The following is a 19,570-nucleotide window of genomic DNA, read 5'->3' as shown; positions in this document are numbered from 1 at the left end:
TTGTGGACACCCACGTTTTTTGGTATTCCTGGCAGTTTGGCAGATCTGCATGCAAATGGCAAAAACATTAATATAGTTGGTGTATCTAAACCTAAAGAACTCATTGAACACTCACATTAACTAGAGTGGTAAATGTGGTGCTTTGTTGTGTACTCACCAGTCCTTGATGGTAGTTGTCCAGACCGTCATAGACGCCACAGTACCCCATGTCACTGACACAACACACACAATGTTCCATTATGTCACCGACACAAGACCTACTATGTATGTACTTACAATCTAGATCAGGGGTGCCCACACTTTTTGGGCTTGAGAACTACTTTTAAAATGGCCAGCTCAACAAGCTCTACCCACTGAAAGAGGGCTTTCAAATAGCGGCGCTGGCGTTAAGACAAACACACTTTCAATGGGAAATAGTGTGTGTCAATCAAGTCACCTTAATTCAAGAGGTAGTGCCAAAGAGTTTTGTGATTCTTTTTACATTTTAATAGTTATTTTTTAGGGGCATGTCATGTGGTCTACCTGCACAGCCGTTATGATCTATACTGGTAGATCACAATCTACCTTTTGTGAATCCACAATCTAGATGCTCTTATCCAAAGCCACTTACTGGTGTGAGATCAGCGTAAGCATGAACTCTAGTCAAACAACTACAGGGTGAATGAGGTAAGGGAACAACATACTGTAGTGCCTCAAAGGAACTAGGCTAAAGAGGTAAACATTAAACCTACTGTAGCATCTGTGTAAACAACCAGAGGAGAGGAGGTACTCACACAGGTTCGAGGGTCCTCATGCCCAGATGTCCGAGCAGTTTCTCCTCAGCCATTTCCAGAGCCTCCCACGCCTTCTCCACTGTGAACAGCTCAGGAGCCTGCGCACACACACACACACACACACACACACACACACGCACACAAACACACACGCGCACACACACAGGAATAAGCACATAGTTGCACACAGGTGTCGCAGAACGAAAATAGCTGATCTACGTGTCACAGCGCATCACAGAGCGACACCGTTGGAAATGTTCACCGATCAAACTTTTGTGTTTTACTTGGGCACACAATGGCAAACCTTACAGTCACGCAATTCAATGTGTCATGGCTATTTAAGAGGGACTAGCTAAAGTGTTCATCTACTACCCAGACACCACCCCTCACCCTTACGGGCTATTTACCTTCATGTGTGAATGCATTTGAAACAGACATTCTCCCGTTGCATGCTACATGTGTGAAAGGCCAATTGCACAGTGTTAATATGAGAGAAGGGCTTTAGTTAGTTAGTTTCTTGCCAGTTGCCACCTACCAACGGCAAGATTGAAAATGTTTCAATCTTGCTTGTTTACAGTAGCCTAAATGCGTACGTATATGTAACGTTTTTTAATTTGCCATTATGGTGAAGTCTTGGTAACATTTAGTTAGTTGTCACCTACCACCACCATGGCTATGGTGAAGTTTGGTCTTAGCTTGTAGTCACACCAGGAACTGGAGGCTCGTAACTGTCTTTGTAAATGCCGGTGAAGGAGTAGTGGAACATCCTCTCGAAGTTCTGCTGGATCTTGCGGTCCCAGTCGGCATACAACACTTTTCTAATGTATGGTATTTGTCCTGTGAAGGAAGTAGGGAAGCGGCCCCGGAAGTATAGCAATAGTTAAAAATATGAATTCTGATTGTTCTGAAGAATGCAGTTCTCTGATGGCATATTTTGTCACTGCGTACCTTCTCTGCGGATGGTGACACTGGTATAGGGGAACAAGCGTCTCTTTTTAAGATCCACCAGCCAACGCAGCGTGGACTTACAGAGGCCCACGATCTCCACCGCCGACCCGTCCCTGAGAAACACACACACACACACACACACACACACCCACACACACACACACACACACACAATCAGCGCCGGGATTTCTTTCAAAATAGAAGCTCCGGGTGCCGGGCAGATATGGCAGCTTTTACCCATGTTGACTAACTAGCTAGCTACCTGGGGGTGGCAGGAACACCCTTGTTAGCTACCTGGGGGTGGCAGGAACACCCTTGTTAGCTACCTGGGGGTGGCAGGAACACCCTTGTTAGCTACCTGGGGGTGGCAGGAACACCCTTGTTAGCTACCTGGGGGTGGCAGGAACACCCTTATTGCTATAGCTACCTCGGTGTGGCAGGAACACCCCTGTTGCGAGCCTCTCCCATCTTATCCATCCAGGTGCCACAGTTGTAGGCGTTTCCTCCGAACACGAAGCCAGTGTCCTCGTTCACGCCGGCCTTCACGTTTAAGCCTGCGTGCGCACAAACAAATTTGTTAATTGATATGTATTCAACTAAAACTAGAATATGACTAGAACTCAATTCGCCTCTCTCTTTCTGTGTGTGTGTGTGTGTGTGTGTGCGTGCGTGCGTGCGTGCCTTCATAAGTCATGTAGCAGTCCATCCTTGTCCAGTCCTTGTCCAGTTCTTCTTCTTCTGAAGTCGATTCCTTGCATGTTTTCCTGCATGGCTTCATGGATGACGTCGTACAGAGGCTGCTCCTGCAAACACACAGTTATGGATGCATTGTGAACACGTGGGGAGTAAAGCAAGACAATCATCTCACCACTGAAATGTTACGTGAAGTCTACAGCATGCGAGACCCCTGTTACTGAACAAACACTCTATAGCAATATTTACTATCACAGAGCTATTTAACACTGCAGTGAACGAGGCCTGTATTACATTTATTTTGTTATTTTATTTTTCTCGAGAGGCCATGGTTGAATAGCTTTCTTCAAGGTTTTTATTGTGGATTTTATAGACATGTATGTTGTACGTACTGTACGCACATACAGTATGTTGCATTTAATGTAATGTGATTTGGTTGTGTTCTTATATGGCTGCTAGCTAGGCCAGGTCTGTCTTGTAAGAGATTTCAGATTTCTGATACCATATTTCTGGTAAAACAAAAACACATTTGAACAAGGAAATATCACAGACATATTATACTATACTACCTTTAACTGTCACCCATTCTTGAGATAAGGGACAAAACTTTTGAATTCAGCCGCACAATGCTCTGTGGCCCAGGAGCAACCAACACCATGTTGGAGTTCTCTGAGTGGTTGAAGCACGAGTCCTAGCCATATAGCCTGTGCAAAGGCAAACACCTTGAAGACCTGCTTGAGGTGAACAGTGAGCAGTGAACATTGAGCGAAAGACTGAAGACAGAAGATCTGCCTTCAGGACTATCAGGCAGGATGTGCAGACACTGAATGCATCAGTGTCGTTCTGTGTCCCCAGCATGTCAACCAAAGCAATGTTACCAAATCAAAGGAGCCTTCACCTCAAGTCACCTGGGGCTGGGTGAGCAATCGTATCCTGTATCTAGCCTCACAACTAAATACAGACACTTGGCCAGACTGCCGTTTGAAAGGGTCAAACCCTTCATCCTGATTGGGGAAGACCACACCACCTAATCACACCAACCGAACAAGTGAGGTTGGGGCCTCCAGGTGGGCCAGCAGCCATCTGCACAAGACTGGGCTGGACCCTGCAGGAAAGAAATCTCCAGCCAAGACAATTTAAGTTGACTATAACAGAGCCCCAGAACACAGAGCTCATGAGAAGGATGGAGAAACACTGGCAGGAGGCCACCAAGATACAACGCCACACTGCAGTGGCCAGTGAAGTCAAACTGTGCGTCTGTACCTGAAAGAGACAAGTCAAAGGCCAGAAAGCCCACCTCCTTTTAATGTCCTGTCAGTAGCAACTCAACCTGCACCTGAAATAAGCCCTGACCCCTCCCAGAGAAAGTTCATCCTTGACAATTGAATGATTAGTCACCAGAATCAAGATCCATTTGTGGTCTAAAACTTGAGTTATTGGTAAAATAACAGCAGGTTGGTGGTCATTTTGAAAAACAATGGCTGCCATGGTCACAGGACAAATCTAAATAGTACCAATGTATCCCACATCCTTGAAAATGTATGATTAGTCACCAGAATCAAGATCCTAGATGGTGTAGAACTTGAGTTATTGTAAAATAACAGCAGGTGGCGGCCATTTTGAAAAATGGCTGCCATGGTCACCAAGAGACAAATCTGTGATGGCCCTATAGCCAAAAATGTTCCTTAAGGCATGGTCTAACTGTGTGCCAAATTAGAATACGTCCCATTATTCAAAAAATATAATTTTATTGTTTTAGGAACACTTTTGTCAACTCCGTCAGATACATGTCAACTCCGTCAGACACAAAACCTGACATCTGACGGAGTTGACAAAATGTCATTTGTTTTCATCTTAACCCTCTGTAGTACAATGTAGCCATTTTGTTTTTGCTTCATTTGTTAGCTAAACCTAACCCTAAACTAAAATAATAAACATTATTTTGGAATTCTTAACAAAGATCATAATAATGTCCTGACGGAGTTGACATGTAAAAGCTGTGACCTCATTGATATCAACATTGTTTGTTTAAAATATCAAACAATTGAATGCTTGTCAGACCAGGTGCTCCACTGTTGCAACAAATATAAACGGGACTTGGAAAAGGAGTCTTCAGGCTAAATCTGTCGACAATATTTTCTGATTCATTTAAGACTTTTAAAAAACCTGACGGAGTTGACGGGAGACGTGGGACACACATTTGATATGAGATATCTAATGGAAAATATAAATTAAAATTAACTGTGTATATTGTTTGCTATGTTGTTGACAATCTACTTTAATTTAGTATGTATATTTATGTGATTGTGACAGTATTAGACACTTTTTTAGCAGTTTGAAATTGTGACCACTTGCTGGTGACAGGCTAAATACAGGCGTTTTTGGGTACAGTGCCTGCTTTTAACTAATTCAGATGGCATATGAAAACAATTATAATTAAATTAATGGCATAATAATACACAACTGTATTACATTTAACTTTGCAAGTGCTTTTATTTTTATGAATTAATTTATTTTTAACATAAATAAGGCTCTTATGTGTGGGACATGTTTTTTCCACTTTTGTCCCTCATCTCAAGAATGAGTGATATATATATACTAACTAGGATATTCCCGATCCGATCACGTCATTTTCAAACGATCGGAATAAAAAATAAAAACTTGATCCCTAGTATCGATATTATATCCATTGTGATATTAGTGATTTTACATATGTGTATATACATGTATATATGTGATTTAGGATATTGTACTATTGTGATATGGCATAAGTCTTCCACAAAAATATAAATATTGGATCGGTATCGGCAGATACTCAAAATCAAATGATCGGAATCGGATGGGGAGCAACAAAAACAAAAACGTGATCGGGACATCCCTAAAAATAGCCTTGTGTTAATGAATTGCATTTTTACATCGCTTTTCCAAGTGTTCAAAGCGCTTTCCAATTGTTCATTCATTCATACATTGGGAGGTGAAGTGGCGAACAGTCGACACCAGCGTCCCCACTTCCCACATTCACACACCAATGGTGGCAAGCTCACACCGACCAATTCATCGAAGGCAATTGGACAGGAGGAGCCGGGATTTGAACCGCCGACCCAGGGATCATTGGACGACCTGCTCTACCTCCTGAGCCACAGCCGCCCTAAAACACTTCATGACAAGCAGCAGGTCCTTCTTACCCAAAGTCCGTTGGGTAACAACATGTAGCCGTAACACGTAGCCGTACATGCGCGCCACGGGACACTTCAGTATGTCCACCCCTTGAGGCACCAGGGTGCAGTAGTCCTGCACACACTGCAGCCACCACCACACGGCATCACGGGAGTTGTACCCAGCGTTTGACGGCATGGTGAAATCCGTGTGGTTGGCGATCAGACCGTTCCGTAGCGTACCGGCGAACACCAGGATGATGTTCCTGTTGACCCGCACGCACCCGCGCACGCACACACACACACACACACACACACACACACACACACACACTCACACTCACACTCACACTCACACTCACACTCACACTCACACTCACACTCACACTCAAACACACACACACACACACACACACACACTTGACACTTCTCCTTTGCTATACTCTATGGTTCAATGGAATTCTAAATATCTACAGAAAGAAGAAGGTGGATGTGCAGCCACAGTTTCCATGCTATCATGTCATGATCTCTCTAAAGTTACACAACACACAACTGTCTGTTTTAAGAACACCAACACCAATAGCCTAATGTTAAATTAAGCAATATTACACGAGAGGGCGTCCTGATTGGATGAAGGCTGGGCCACCTACTGTATAGCCAAAAACAACGGAACAACAGAACAACAGAAACCCTGTGTACCTTAACGTCATTAATGCACTTCTGCATTGTTTTCGGAACTCGCCCGAGTTCCAAAAGCAATGGAGAAGTGCATTAATGACGTTAAACCACGCCCTCTCGTGTAATATTGCAATTATACAACAGTCACCCTTAAAACTAAGAAAATCGCTGAAAAAACATGTTTTTTTAATGAGTGAAGTGTAGTCACTACGACCACAAATATTCCAAGAAACTAGATAGCCTAGCTACCGAGTTTGCTGCACTCTGGGAGAACAGAGCAGCTGAATTATTTGTTTTGATTAGGTGGGAGTGGTGCTCGTTTGAACCACGGCAAGGCTGTTTCAACCAATCAGATTGCTTCCTCGAAACGACCTGTTGTATAATTAAGCAATATTACACAAGAGGGTGTGGGTTAACGTGATTATTGCCACGACAGGGATGTGGTCAGGAACCAGACAAAGTCGAGTTCCGCAAGCATCACTGAAGTGGCAATAATCACGTTAAACCACACCCTCGAGTGTAATATTGCAATTCTACAACAGTTACCCTTAAAACTAAGAAAATCGCTGAAAGATTCTTTTTTTTAATGACAGATGTAGTCACTATGACCACAAATCTCCCAAGAAACTAGCTAGCCTAGCCACCGAGTTTGCTAGCGCTCTGGGAGAACAGAGCAGCTGAATTATTTGTTTTGATTAGGTGGTGAATGGTGCTGGTTTAACCCACGGCTAGAAGGCTGTTTCAACCAATCAAATTGCTTCCTCGAAATCACCTGTGGTAGAATAAAAGTTCAATAACAAATAAGGACACATTTTATTGAGCCGACAGGTTTTAGTCAAAATGACACAACAAATATGTACAGGTGTGTCCGGTTTGTGCATGTGTTGGTTCCAGGGCCGGACTGGGTAAAACATACGGCCCTGACTATAGACCGACCCACCACAACCAGCACACAGAGAGCAGATACTCTTCCGCCTCGCTCGGTCGAGGCCTAATACCACCACTTGTACTGAAAAACATCCGGCCTAACAGGAGGTCTGACTTAAGGGCAGTCCCTGTAACATCTCCCCATGGTTTCCTCATAAGCTACGCATATATTTCAGCAAATCTTAGTTGCACTATTGTTCTTGTGAAGTAGTGTTGTTCTTATTCCCCATCTATATCACTATATTGGACAATACATACTGTAACACCTAAACATTATAAACATGACCACAATATCCCAAAACCCCTTAATTATAATTGTATAAGTAAGTCAGGATGATGGACAGAGGTTGGCTAGAGTTGATTTAATATGAAGACGGTGCAGACCAGTGTTGTTAAATATATTTTATTAAAAGAAAAAGAAAATGTTTGTCCATTTACAGCAGTGCATGCAGGTGCCAATGTTATTCTCTTGATAATGACTCACAAAGCAAGTTTTACACGGCAACAACCCAACATGTTGCAAAAAAAGTTACATCACATGCACCTCCCTGATACAGCTGAGGTAACATTGCAGGCAGTGAAATTAATGAACCCTATTGTGAATATAATACTACGTTTTTTTTTCTCCAATGGAAATATCCTAAAAAAAACGGGGTCATATTATAATCGGGGACTAGACTATTTGACATTCAATGTTCTTCCACAAATGGGGGTCGTCTTAGAGTAAGAGTCTTCTTATATTCGGCACAATATGGTACTTAAAACCTCATCCTCCAAAAAAATAAATAATCAATAAACTGTATAAATTAGTATATGGTGCAAACTGCAAATCACTGTACAAGAAAGAAACTTTTAATTGCATCTACTGTACTAGACAGCCTTACATAAGATTGTGAATAACTACGTTAAGACTGTTTAACTCTAGGCTGCAGTGGCATCTATAAGGTTAAAGGGTCAGTTCACTTTAAAACACATTTAATGTCTACTCTGACTTTTGTGTTCTATTGCCCCAGAATGCTTGATTCAATGTTTTGATATTTGATATTGTATCAGACCCCTTCCAATATGAACCTATTGTAACTTCAAACTCCATTTTAAGTATTTTATTGCCATCTCACGTACATATTCGTACCCCCCTCCCTAGGGACGTTATCTGCCAGCCACGTACATGGTCGTACCTAAAGCTTTATATCAAATGGCGGCCTCCAGGCCGCGAAACCGGAAATTATAATGACCAAATATAGTCAAAAAGCTCTGTCAGGGTTTACATATACACTCAGAAATAATTCACTGTGTTAGAGCTAGATAATCACTTCTCACAGATCCAGGTTTTTGTCTTTGAACATCCTGAATCATCATACCATAGTCCATCCTTGTACCAGTATGCACAGTTCCCAGACCTAGGATATCCGCTTCCCCAGAACCTGTAGAGTAAACAACATAGTATTTATAAGGTATTTTTTTAAATTAAAGGTAGGGAGCGGTTGCTACAGCTGTTGCATATGTACAGAATAAACATACCCATTTTTATTTTTTACATAATACATGCATACATGCATGACAGACAGTAACAATAACACGTCAGGGTAATATGGCTATAGGTGGGTACTTTAGAAAAGAAAATATTCATATTCATATACATAAAGCAGAATACAAAAAATAAATCAAAAACAAATACAAAGACACCCCTAAAAACTAAAACCCTGAGATCCAGAATGGGGCAGCGACTACAGTAATGTATTTTAATCACATACAGTCACTCATATGACTTTGATAGAATTACAATAGAAAAACTTGTAAGATGTCTCACTGTGTTCTCTGTGGTGATCCATCCACCCACGTCCATGTGTCCTCCTGTTCTGAAGTCCTGTACAGACCAATCCAAGTGTCCTCCGGTGCTTCACACCCAGGGCTTAATCTTTTGATTAATTCCTGATAGATGAACCATCATTAATTTTCTCTAATACATTCAGGTTTTATATAATGACAAGAATTGCATCACACACACACACACACACACACACACACACACACACACACACACACACACACACACACACACACACACTAACCCGTTTGTCTTCACTGTTAATGATCACCAGATTTGCTCCTGCATTCGCACAATAGTCTCTGCTTTCCTCCCAAGTTTTCTCATCAGTAGATCTGTAGTAACAGCGGTCTCCAAACTTCATCCATTCATCGGGACACGACTTGTCTAAACATCAAACAGAGTTTTGCTGATGGATTACTTCTGACAGTCTATAGTCAAATACAAAAACCTGAGTAAGAAATGACCAGAGTAACATTATGTCGTCTATTACCAAATTAACTGTGAGGCAAACGATAGAATACAGACTCCATTCGTCTTTTTACCATTATTGTTATGGTCAAATCTTGCACTGATTTAGATTTGTCCTATAGAGCACCGAAGTCTGACGTCAATATCGGTAGAGGGCGCAAATCAACGGGTTCAAATAAATAGTGAAACCAGATATAATCATTAAGGAAATGTATGCATGTACTATGTAAACTCTTCATTTCCATTTTCCAGCCAGTTGCAAAAAATAAAATAATTTGGGGACGGTTGAGAACCCCTGTCTTAGTGTACAACTGTGTAAGAGTAGCAGAGAGATAATATCTGCCTGCCTGCCTGAGTGTCTGTCTTTGTCCACATTAAACTACTATGTGTTTAATCAGGGGCTGGTGAAGGATTAGTGCACACGAGCTAAATTACAGTACATTAAACTACTATGTGTTTAATCAGGGGCTGATGAAGGATTAGTGCACCAGAGGCCAATTACAGTACATTAAACTATGTGTTTAATCAGGGGCTGGTGAAGGATTAGTGCACCAGAGCTCAATTACAGTAGCCTACATTAAGCATGTTCATAATGCCTGTGTTTTACACTACAGAAGTATCATAATGTCTGGGGCAATAAATTAGTTTCACAATACACCCGTTTGTAGCGTGTGTAGGCCTACAGTTCCTTTTTTATCATAGTTCCTCCTCTTGGCACACTGACTGGGGTGACTGTGGGTGTAAATTATTGGAAAAGTATTCCCACTGATGTAACCGACTGTCATGTAGCAGTATATACCATGTCTTTTTATCCACCAGTGTCTTGCCATCACCCCCCATTTTTCAAAGGAAATGTATGATGAGACAATAGCAGGGTTTCTCCTATTAGCATGGGTGGGAGGTGCAGGCAGCAGTTTGCAACCTGCCAGTTGGTTATCTATACATCAATACAATTGTGCTGCCCTGCTGAGCACAGAGCCATTGAGAGAGCTGTCTGACAGCTTGACAGGCATATATTTTGGTCCGTAAGCTAGTTCTGTACAAATTAATGGATTAATTAATGAAATAAATGTTATACATTCAAGCGAAGAAATGTGCCTCGTCGTGCCATTTTAATACATGCATGATTTTTAGAAGATTTAGAACATTTTCCTGCGGTCTTTATGTGTGTAATATGTGGTTTTAAAATGTAGCAGTGTCCATGATGTCATGGACACTGCAGGGCTCACTTCCTTCCTGGACTACAATTCCCATAATGCTTTTATGCAGTGCTCCTCTTGTGAGCCTACTAAACATCTTTAACATATATTATTTTGCAAAAAAGTGTCCCTTTAATACTTTCCCTCAACCTCTTGGTCTCTCTGTCTCTCTGTCTCTCTGTCTTTCTCTCTCTCTCTCTGTCTCTCTCTCCCTCTCCCTCTCCCTCTCTCTCTCTCTCTCCCTCTCTCTCTCTCTCTCTCTCTCTCTCTCTCTCTCTCTCTCTCTCTCTCTCTCTCTCTCTCACTGTTGCTGATGGAGCTCTGGTCTGACATCACACAACGGTTGATTAATGACGATGTTTTGCAAGTACATCACTGAGTAAATCAAGAACAATACACACACACACACACACACACACACACACACACACACACACACACACACACACACACACACACACACACACACACACACACACACACAGTGACACACACACACACACACACACACACACACACACACAAACACACTTGACACTTCTCCTTTGCTATACTCTATGGTTCAATGGAATTCTAAATATCTACAGAAAGAAGAAGGTGGATGTGCAGCCACAGTTTCCCTGCTATCATGTCATGATCTCTCTAAAGTTACACAACACACAACTGTCCAGTTTTAAAACACCAACACCAATAATGTTAAATTAAGCAATATTACACGAGAGGGGGTCCTGATTGGATGAAGGCTGGGCCACCTACTGTATAGCCAAAAACAACCGAACAACAGAACAACAGAAACCCTGTGTACCTTAACGTCATTAATGCACTTCTGCATTGTTTTCGGAACTCGCCCGAGTTCCAAAAGCAATGGAGAAGTGCATTAATGACGTTAAACCACGCCCTCTCATGTAATATTGCAATTATACAACAGTCAACCTTAAAACTAAGAAAATCGCTGAAAATCATGTTTTTTTAATGAGTGAAGTGTAGTCACTACGACCACAAATATCCCAAGAAACTAGCTAGCCTAGCCACCGAGTTTGCTAGCACTCTGGGAGAACAGAGCAGCTGAATTATTTGTTTTGATTAGTGTTTTGATTAGATGGTGAATGGTGCTGGTTTAACCTACGGCTAGAAGGCTGTTTCAACCAATCAGATTGCTTCCTCGAAATGACCTGTGGTAGAATAAAAGTTCAATAACAAATAAGGACACATTTTATTGAGCCGACAGGTTTTAGTCAAAATGACACAACAAATATGTACAGGTGCGTCCGGTTTGTGCGTGTGTTGGTTCCAGGGCCGGACTAATAATTGACATTGATAATTATAGCCTTTTTAATGTCAAAGCATTGGTTCCCAAACCTTTTTATGTCAAGGACCCCCAAGTTGACACTATAATTAGCCCATGGACCCTCATGTGAAACGATATGCCAGGGACCCCCATAAGACGTTTTTACAGCTCTAGCAGTGATTCTCACCCAGTTTCACTTCAAGGACCCCCAGGTTGACATGCATTAGACTACGGACCCCCATTTCATTTTATTTTATTTGTTTCAGACAAACCACCTGTAGTTGCTCGAGTTGTGTCCAAAATATATTTTTATCACATCAAGGCTCATTTTCTTGTGGTGAGTAGCCTACTTAATTCCCGCCTCCCCAACCTTAACTATCAAATGATCTGCTTAATATCATTGTTCTTGTTAGTACTTTCATTGGTTATATATTCATAAAATACACATACTACTCAATATGGCCACCCTATTTTCCATGTTATAGGTGAAACATTTTGTTTGTTGCTGTACATTCCTATAACCACCAATCTACGGCTCACAACTTGATGCATGACACTGAGTTGCCCTATTTTATCATGACAATGTTGTGATGAAGTGCATAAGATGTGGCATTAATTTATTAAAATGTTCAAATAATGATTAGATCCAGAGATGCAAGGTTTTTTGTGCCGAAATCAACGACATCCATTGGATTTATTGATTTCTAATTTCAACATTCTCTTCATTTTCAGTGACGTTGTGATGTTGAACTATCTAGTAGGTCCAAAATATTATAGAGAAAAACATCCACTTCATGGGCGAAATAGTCGTTTAATGTGTATATCCAAGCTGCCTTTGTACTTTTAAAAATGGGAATTCTCTTCTTATTCATTTAAATAGACGCCACGAGACCGTTGCCAATGGCAATCGATCAGCTGGTTGTACATTTAGCTGTCATCTACGCCCATGTAAAGATCTTGCCTCTGAAAGAGATTATTGGGCTCACATTAAAGAAACCTGAAGAAAGCGGAAGAAGTGACTTGTGTGTTTTTGGGTTGCAACTATCAATCAAATATCTGTGGCACGTTTAAATCTCACAGGACCAGAAAACATTATTCTTATTCTTTATTAGATTTTAAACCAGGGATAGCTTGACTACTACCACAACAGTTGACCAAGAAGCTGTAGAAAATGATGATGATGAAGTAGGTGAGGCATGCTCTGATGTACAACCAGATTGTAATATTGATGCCACAGGGGACCTTCCACAACAAATTGAGCACTCCTTTGCTGCAGCTTTATTGAAACTTGAATACGTTTCTCATGTACCAAGTACAACAATCAATGACTTTTTACAAGAGCTTCAACACTTAACCAGCTCTCTCTACATTCCCCTTACTGATAATGTTTTGGGTGAAGTTTTTGAGAAGCACAATCTCCAGGTTGACAGATCTATCACAAAGGAAATAGCCAGTACTTTGTGCACTGTTAACCCTATAAGTAAAGCTTTACAGAAAGCTGGCACTCTGAGTTCTGCATATCAACGTAAGCAGTACTATAAGGCTAACTTCAAAGTTGTTGAACCAGTTTCAGTATGTTCCCATTCTAGAATCCCTGCAAGTGCTCTTGAATAGGAAAGATGTTTTGAAACTTGTAGTTGGTAATCACAGAACCCAGAGAGCAGAGGCAGAAACTTAAAATCTGTATAAGTCTTTCAGGGATGGTGGACATTTTAAGCAAAATGATTTATTCTCGGGAGAAGAGTTAAGGTTATCTATAGGGTTGTACCAGGATGAATATGAGGTATGTAACCCGTTGGGCACTTCCCGTAAAAAACACAAACTTTGTGGTGTATATTGGGTGCTCCGTAACCTACCCCCAGAATCCAATTCCTCTTTGGACTCAATTTACTTGGCCATTTTATGCAAAACGGATGATATAAAGTGTTATGGCTTTAACAAAGTTTTAGAGCCACTGCTAAAGGACCTCAGTGTCACGCCTCGCTCCTCTGCCTTTGTATTTGAGCATTGACTTAGGTCCAAACCACTGGACTAATATGTGGCTTGACCTTAATGGTTATGTGCTTGTTTTATGTTCAGTATTTTGCCATGTCTTGTTCTGTTTGGTTTTCTGTTATACCCTGTTGGTTTTGTGTATCTTATTTTGTAGTATGGTCCCTGGTCCCTAGTGTTTCCTTTCTGCCTAGTTGCTGTTGTCTCACCTACCTTGTGATGTGTCAGTGTTTTCACCTGTGTCCTCTTTGTCCTGTTAGCCTATCCTGTGTTTGATTGTATTTTGAGTTCACCTGTGTCTAGTTAGTCTTTGTCTATTTATATACCCCAGTTTGTTCAGTCCCTTGTCAGTTCGTCATTCCATGTCAGCGTGTTTACTGTGTCCTTGTTTTGCCTGCCCCATTTTATGGGAAGTTTAAGTTTATAATTTAATAAACATCCTGAACTTTGAATCTTGCCTTTTGGTCGTACTGCTTTTGGGTCCTCTGATCGCACCCTGACAGTACGAACTGACCAGTTATGGACCCAGCGGACGACGTTGCAGAAGCTGAATTAAAGGAGGTACTGCACTACATGATGACTTGCTTGGAGTTAAGTGCACAGCCCTCCACCAGCCTCGAGCAGAAGATTGAGGCCTTGAAGGGGGCCCTCCGGCTGGCTTATTCCAGACCCAGCCTGGCGGAGGAGCTTGCAGGGTCAGTTAAAAATGTTTGGACTGCCTTGTCTGCTTGCGTCCAGTCTTCACGCCTTCAGTCTACTTTGCCACCAGCCAGCCTGTCTAATTCTGACCACCTCCATGCCAGCCCTCAGCCTGCTTTCCAGCCTGCACCCCTGCCCGCACCCCAGTCAATCAGGCTGGGGTTTGTGGGTCTCCAGGCTGTCTGTCCTGAACCTGCCCCAGGTCCGTATGTTGGGTCTCGTTTGGCCATAGTCAGGGGAAACCAGGCGAGGGGGCGTCATCGTCGTGGCTTCCGCCACCACCAACGCTCCCAACTGCCCAGCATCCAGGAGGCTCTACTTCGGCCCAGCTTCGCAGGTGGCGAGCCTCCACTGCGGCCCAACGACGGAAGTGGCGAGGTCCCACTGCTGCCCAGCCACGTTGAGGCTCCCCTGCTGTCCACCTGCAGTGACGGCGAATCTCTGCACTTGTTCAGCAACGGTGGGCCTCAACTGCAGCTCAGCGAGCAGCGTGCACAACCGCCCGGCGAGCAGCGTGCACACCCACCCGGCGACCTGCGTGCACCTCTCCAGCTGTCCAGTAACAGTGGTGGCGGGCCCCCGCTGCTACTATCCAGCTATGCCGAGGTGCTTCTGTGTCCGAGCGACACCCTGTCTGTTTCTGAGTCGGCTGCACCTGCCGGCACCACGTCAAGTCCTGCATCGGTGGCCCCCGCCGACATCATGCCCGTATCTGCGTCGGTGGCCCCCACCGACATCATGTCTGTTTCTGCGTCGGTGGCCCCCACCGGCATCATGTCTGTTCCTGCGTCGGTGGCCCCCACCGGCATCATGTCTGTTCCTGCGTTGGTGGCCACCACCCGACATGTCTGTTCCAGCGTCGGTGGCCCCCACCGACATGTTTGTTCTAGTGTCGGTGGCCCCCACCGACATGTCTGTTCCTGCCTCGGCTGTCCCCGCCGACTTCCCACTTGAACCCTTTTCTGCCATCCCCAATGTACTGCCTTTGTCAGCTCTCCCTTCTGACACTCCTTGCGAACTTCAAGAACTGTCTGTTTTCACTGCCATTGTTGAGGAGGCCCTCTTGCTGCCGGACCCCGGGCCTGACCTCCAGCAGTCAGAACCTGGGCCTGCACTACAGCAGCAAGACCTCGAGCCTGCACTCCAGTCTCACTGTTCTCAGGTGCCCCAGTGCATGCGTCCTCACTGTCTGCGTCCCCTCTCCAAATCCAGCTCTGTCCCCAGCCCTGTCTGTAGTCACGGCCCCATCCCTGTCTGTAATTCCGCCCATTTTATAGCTAGTCCTCCATCAGTTCCCCACTGTTTTCCCTTTCACCAGCCCGTTAGTCCTTCTCCCTGTCTGTCTGTCCACCTGTCTGTCTGTATGCGTGTCTGCTAGTGTGAATGCCTGTCTGTTTGTCCGTCTTTCGACCCCCCAGTCCTCCTGTCGCCCTTCTGACCCCTTTACCCGCCTATTGTGTCAAACCTCATGTCTATCTGCCTGCCTGACTGTCTGTCAGTTGATCTGTCTGTCTCTCGGTTTGTCCCATCTTCTGTCTGTGTGCTTGTCTATGTGCTTGTCTGTGTGTTTGCCTGCCTGCCTTTCTGTGTGATTCTGTTTGTATGATTGTGCGTTCTGCTGCCTGCCTGTCTGTTAGTGTTTTCTTGTTTCTCTGTCCGGTTCTCAGCTGTACAGCTAGCTGCCTGCCTGTTATGTCTGTGATGTCTGTTGTTTGTGTTCGGTCTGTCTGGTTTGATTGCACTTGTCTGTTTTTGTCCCTTTCTATGTCTGTAGTGTGTGTTGTCTGTCCGTATGCTTCTGTCAGTTTCTCCCTGCTTGGCTCCCGTTCTATCTGTTCTGTGTTGCCCTGGCCTTTGCCTGGTTCAGTGTTGTCTGTACGGCCCTGTCCTGGCCAGTTAGTGACCCTTCCCTAGTAGAGTCCACACCTGCCCTGTTCTACTCAGCTGACTCTGACTTTTTGTTTTCTAACCTTGTTTTGCCTGCCCCATTTTATGGGAAGTTTAAGTTTATAACTTAATAAACATCCTGAACTTTGAATCTTGCCTTTTGGTCGTACTGCTTTTGGGTCCTCTGATCACACCCTGACAGTCAGGGCTTTGGAAGAAGAAGGCATATTTGTTTCAGAGTTGGGAAAAACTCTGAAAGGTACAGTTCAAACTTTGCAGCAGACAATTTGGGAGCTCACTCACTTGCAGGCTTTGTTGAATGTTTCTCAGGGCATTATAGTTGCCGTTTTTGCACTGCCAGTAAGGAAGACTTCCGATCAAAAGAAGTGAGAGCAGGACAATTCAGCCTCAGAAGTAAAGAGCAACATGAGGATCATGTAAGGTCAGCTGAAGAGAGTGCAGGCACTTCGTGTTTTGGAGTTACAAAAGCTCCTTTGACCAAAGCTCTTTCTCATTTCCACGTCCTCACTGGGTACCCTCCTGACATTGCTCATGATATATTTGAGGGTGTTGTACCTGTTGAACTTGCACGGTGTCTCAAAGTATTGATATCCAAGAAGTATATTACATTGGAGGGCTTAAATAAACGCATTCTGACCTTCTGCTATAAGTGGACTGATAAAACTAATAAGCCTCATATTGTGCCACTCAATCTTTCAAGCAGGAATTCCATAGGTGGTAATGCACATGAAAACTGGTGCCTGTTAAGATTGCTCCCGTTTCTGATTGGGACTAAGATTCCTGAGGGCGAGCCAGCATGGGAGGTTCTGATGGATTTAACACAAAAAATGCTGGAAACGTATCCATACGCTTTATTAATATCGAACGCCGTACGCGCGAAGCGTATGTATACGTTTTATACGTTTTTTTATTGCTTACTGTACATCAACGTCCTATGCTCCAGGACACCGAGGAAAATAACAGCGATCGTCTCCAGGAAGCTCCAATATGTGATCCGGGAGTAAAAAGCCCCTCCCTCCTGAAAAGAGGTCTGTCTGTGGCGAAGACGCTCCCTCCTCCAATGCCTCCATTACACGTATGGGTCTGCACGGCAACGGCATAGACCAACGCAGATGTCAGGGCATCTAAAATGGAGTTACCCATCTAGTAGTAGTCTAGTGTCTGTGAATACACTTGATTCCCCCTCCCCTCCTGTTTCTACATGGTTTCTCCCGAGGAATCTTTGTGGGGGGAGTCTGAGTCTCTTCTGCCCGGATCGCATTGCAGTTTGAGTTCCCTGGCCCCAGGCCACACTGCGCCTTGTAATCGCCTTGCACCGCTCTCTCATTCTCGGAAAAAGATATAACGCAGTCGTGTCGATTTGCCCTCTGCCAGTATATAAACCAAGAATAATCTTCAACGATCGCCATTTCATAACGTTTTCAACACGCACACGGCACACGCCATGATCAACTAACTGCCTGGCTACGTCTTCAGTCTTCACCAGCCATCGCTATCCGTTGTGTGGATCGCCATCGCGTCTTCACTTTGTTTGTTTGGGCAAGAAGCACGATCAGCGATGGAAAAGAGCTTTATATCCACGGCAGATAAGTAATGACGTATTATCGAAGGACCGCCATGATCAACTTACTGCCTACGTCTTCGTCAGCCAATGCAGCCATCATCGCTATCCGTTGTGTGATTGTGGATGTAGGCTATATCCACGGTATCGAGAGAGACGCCCGGCTGTGATATAGGTCTTATCACTGCAATTATAATGAATAAAAAGGCTACAATCACACAACGGATAGCGATGGCTGCATTGGCTGGTGACAACGTAGCCTCGGTCCCAGGCAGTTAGTTGATCATGGCGGTCCCTCGATAATACGTCATTACTTATCTGCCGTGGATAAAACTCTTTTCCATCGCTGATCTCTGCTTCTTTGCCCAAACAAAGTGAAGATAGCGTTGTCCAACAAAGCAGCCAGTTATTTGATCATCTCTCTCTCCTGTGCTTCTTTCCTCAAACATGTCCAGACATGTCAACCTCAACCACTAAACTCACCGATCCAGTAACGCATCTCACCGTTATACTATCGTTCTGAAGGCAGATATAAAAATAAACATAAATAAATTATTGTCATATACATACTACACACTGAATGAAAGCCCTAATTGTCTACTTTTAGGAGGAAAACAAATACATAATATTGATCCCATGTACAGTTTGTCAGTAGGATATTGAATGCAGTTGTTCAGGTCCAACTATTATTCACAAAATAAGGCCTATAGCGACATGTACATATTATATACCGTATGAAACAGAAGACCCTCTGCTTTCATAAGAAAAAAACTAATACTGTAATAATAATAAAAATCACACCCCTGTGAAGTGAGCATTTCCTCATGAAGTTATCATAGCGAGTTATAAAGGTTTAAAGTCACAGAGATTGACAGGCAGATATAAACATAAATAAATTATTATCATATACATACTACACACTGAATGAAAGCCCTGAATGTCTACTTTTAGGAGGAAAACAAATATACAAATATATACAAATATAGTTTGTCAGTAATTGGCTATTGAATGCAGCTTGCGCCCACCAGAGAGGATTTCAGAAAATGCATGGACCAGAAGAACTATTATTCACAAAATAAGGCCTATAGCGAAATGTACATACTATATACCGTATGAAACAGAAGACTCTCTGCTTTCATAAGAAAAATACTTCTACTGTAATAATAATGAAAATCACACCCCTGTGAAGTGAGCAGTGCAATGTTGCGCAACGTTCTTCTGGTCCATGCATTTTCTGAAATCCTCTCTGGTGGGCGCAAGCTGCATTCAATAGCCAATTACTGACAAACTATACATGGGACCATGTGTATTTGTTTTCCTCCTAAAAGTAGACATTCAGGGCTTTCATTCAGTGTGTAGTATGTATATGATATTATTTGTGTTCATTTTTATATCTGTCTGTCAATGTCTGTCAACTTCAACCTTCCATATCTCTGCTGTTTTTTCAAGC

Source organism: Protomyctophum parallelum, assembly GCF_964188405.1.
Source record: "Protomyctophum parallelum genome assembly, chromosome: 21".
Classification (NCBI taxonomy): Eukaryota; Metazoa; Chordata; class Actinopteri; order Myctophiformes; family Myctophidae; genus Protomyctophum; species Protomyctophum parallelum.
Note: the sequence above shows the minus strand (reverse complement) of the source record.